The 3,574-nt window shown below is 49.6% G+C and overlaps 1 pseudogene across 1 annotated transcript; it reads left to right on the forward strand.

The window, feature by feature from the left end:
- Positions 1-1,810: 1,810 nt before the first annotated feature.
- LOC100427653 (G-protein coupled receptor 42-like) lies at positions 1,811-3,350 on the forward strand (annotated as a pseudogene). The gene is made up of 2 exons (XR_013410489.1): positions 1,811-1,935; positions 2,166-3,350. The product of XR_013410489.1 is annotated as a G-protein coupled receptor 42-like (transcript).
- The last annotated feature ends 224 nt before the right edge of the window (positions 3,351-3,574 follow it).

Consider the following 3,574-nt stretch of genomic DNA (forward strand, 5'->3'; position numbering starts at 1 on the left):
GATCCAAAAATCCTCAACAACATACTAGCAAACCAAATCCAGCAGCACGACAAAATCATAATTCAGCATGATCAAGTGGGTTTTATTCCTGGGATGCAAAGATGGTTCAATATATGCAAATCAATAAATGTGACTCACCATATAAACAAAATTAAAAATGAAATTATATGATCATCTCAATAGATGAAGAAAAAAAGTATAATAAAATCCAACATCCTTCATGATAAAAACCCTCAAAAAACTAGGCATCGAGGGAACATACCTCAAAATAATAAGAGCCATCCAGGACAAACTCACAGCCAACATCATACTGAATGTGCAAACGTTGGAAGCATTCTCCCTAAGAAATGGAACAAGACAAGGATGTCTACTCTCACTACTCCTATTCAACATAGTAGTGGAAGTCCTAGCCAGAGCAATCAGGCAAAAGAAAGGAATAAAAGGTATCCAAATAGGAAGAGAAAGTCAAATTATCTCTGTTCACTGATGACATGATTCTATACCTAGAAAACCCTACAGATTCCTCCTAAATACTCCTAGACCTGATAAATGAGACTGGCAGTTTCAGGATACAAAATCAGAGATAAAACTCAGTAGCATTACCATATGCCAACAATTGTCAAGCTGAGAGAAAAATAAAGAACACAATCCTAATTACAATAGCCACACACAAAAAATAAAATACCTAGGAATGCCTCTAACCAAGGAAGTGAAAGTGAAAGATCTCTACAAGGAGAACTAAAAAACACAAACAAATGAAAAACATTCCATGTTCATGGATCAGAAGAATCAATATCATTAAAATGTCCATACTGCTCAAAGCAATCTGCAGATTCCACCCAATTCCTACCAAATTATCAATGTCATTTTTCACAAAATGAAATCATTCTACCAAAAAGACACCTGCGTGCATATGTTTGTCACAGCACTATTCACAATAGCAAAGTGATGGAATCACCCTAGGTGCCCATCAATGGTAGACTGGATAAAGAAAAAATGGTATGTATACAACATGAAATACTATGCAGCTATGAAAAAGAATGAAATCATGTCCTTTGCTGCAACATAAATGCAGCTGGAGGCCTAAGTGAATGATCCTAAGTGAATTAACACAGAAACAGAAAATCAAACGCTGGGTTCTCACTTTTAAGTGGGAGGTAAACAATGGATACACACAAACATTAAAGATGGAAACCATAGACAATGGAGACTCCAAAGCAGGGGAGGGAGGGTAGAGGACAAGGGTGGGAAAACTACCTGTTGGGTACCAAGTTCACAATTTTGATAATGGGTTCAATAAAAGCCCAAACCTCAGTATTACGCAATAAGCCCATATAACAAACCTGCACATGTGCTCCCAAATCTAAAATAAATATTTCCAAAAAGCAATTGACCTATATTATTAACATTTTAATCTATCTGTATATATGTTTTAATCTGCATGTGTTCATGCTTTGAAATATGATACGGGTACTATGATGATCCCTGTTCTGTAGGGGAGAAAGCAGAGCCACATCACTTCCCCCAAATCACAAAGTCAGGAAGGAACAGACCTCACGGAGTCCAGTCTGTCACTGCCTCATGCTTTGTGCCCTTACAAGGCAAACTGGATAAGTGCCATTCTTGAGAAGCAGACAGAATTCAAGTGGAGGAGAGGGGAGGGGAGGAAGACGTCGGCTGGGGCCTGTTTAGAGCATGCCGGCTGAGGCTGCATGAGGAGGGAGGCACGCAGTCATGGAATTTGTTCCCCTTTTTGCATACTGACCAGCCCTGGCAATGGAGCTCAAGGCATCTTTGTGCCACTGCTCAACAGTGAGTGATATCATGGGCACGGCCCGGTCTTTATCAGTTCTGCCGGATAAATAGCCAACTGCTCTAGGTCCGGAGAGACAGCAAGGTGCTGTGCGGCGGAGCATTTGGGTCTCAAAGAAGCAGGTGAGCCTGGGCCCGAGGGGCTGGGTGGAGGAGCATCTTGGTACTTCTCTGCTGGGGAAGAGACAGGGGACAGGGCGTGTTCAGGAAGACAGGCAGGCTGACCCCGCTTGGAAGATACCCGGAGACAAGAGGGGTGGGCATGGTGACCACGTGCCCTTTTGGGTGAGATGCTGCTGGCCAGGGGCAGGAAGGCCCCCCGCTACCAACTCCATGTCACTCTCTCTCACCAGTGGCCACCACCATGGGTGCAGGCCCCGACAAGTCCTACTTCTCTGGCAATCCCTGGCTCGCCTTTTCTGTGTACCTTCTCACCTTCCTGGTGGGACTCCCCCTCAACCTGCTGGCCCTGGTGGTCTTCGTGGGCAAGCTGCAGTGCTGCCCGGTGGCCATGGACGTGCTCCTGCTCAACCTGACCGCCTCGGACCTGCTCCTGCTGCTGTTCCTCCCTTTCTCATGGTGGAGGCAGCCAGTGCCATGCGCTGGCCCCTGCCTTTCATCCTCTGCCCTCTCCCCGGATTCATCTTCTTCACTGCCGTCTATCTCACCGCCCTCTTCCCGACAGCCGTGAGCATTGAGCGCTTCCTGAGCGTGGCCCACCCGCTATGGTACAAGACCCGGCCGAGGCTGGGACAGGCGGGTCTGGTGAGTGTGGCCTGCTGGCTGCTGTCTTCTGCTCACTGCAGCGTGGTCTATGTCATGGAATTCTCAAGGAACTCCTCCCATAGGCAGAATACCATTGACACCTGCTACATGGAGTTCCAGGAGGACCAGCTGGTCATCCTCCTGCCTGTGTGGCTGGAGATGGTCGTGGCCCTCTTTGTGGTCCCCTTGACCATCACGAACTGCTGCTACAGCTGCCTGGTGTGGATCCTCGGCAGGCGGGGCAGCCACCGCTGGCAGAGAAGGGTGGCGGGGTTGGTGGCAGCCACACTGCTCAACTTTCTTGTCTGCTTTGGGCCTTTGCACATGTCCCATGTCATGGGCTTTGTCCAGGGTGAAAGCACGGTGTGGAGGATCTACATGATGCTTCTCAGCACCCTGAACTCCTATGTCGACCCCCTTGTCTACTCCTCCGGGTTCCAAGCCAACTTTCACGGGCTGCTGAGGAGGCTGTGTGGGCTCTGGGGCCAGTGGCAGCAGAAGGGCAGCGTGGAGCTGAAGGAGCAGAAGGGAGGGGAGGGGCACCAGGAGGACCTCACGGAAGAAAGGAAGAGTAGTGGACTATAGCAGGGCTGTGGAACTGGTGGCCAGGTGGCCTATGCTGAAAGCTAGGTCCTCCGGGGCAGGAGGGTGTAGCTGGCGTGTCATCCTCAGGGCACTTCCTCGCTCACGCCAGGAGGGACTTGGAGTGGCGAGCTGGGGCCCGATGGGGCTTGGGGGCAGAATAGACATGTAGCCTTCCTAAGGGTGTGCTCACTAAAGCCCAGCTCTCTATCTCACCTCCATCCCCATCCACCCACACACCATGGATTGGGCTCTGGAAAGGGGTCAGGGTGAGAGGCTGCTCTGGAGAACAATGAGGTTCTCGTAGCAGCAGGCAGCTCTTGTGCTTTTTTGAGGGTGGCAGAGGAGCTAAGAGCAGTGCCCAGGGTCTGAGGGGGCTGCCCAGTGAGTGACAGGGGCAGGAGAGGGAAGAACC

Source organism: Macaca mulatta, chromosome 19, assembly GCF_049350105.2.
Source record: "Macaca mulatta isolate MMU2019108-1 chromosome 19, T2T-MMU8v2.0, whole genome shotgun sequence".
NCBI classification, from domain to species: domain Eukaryota; kingdom Metazoa; phylum Chordata; class Mammalia; order Primates; family Cercopithecidae; genus Macaca; species Macaca mulatta.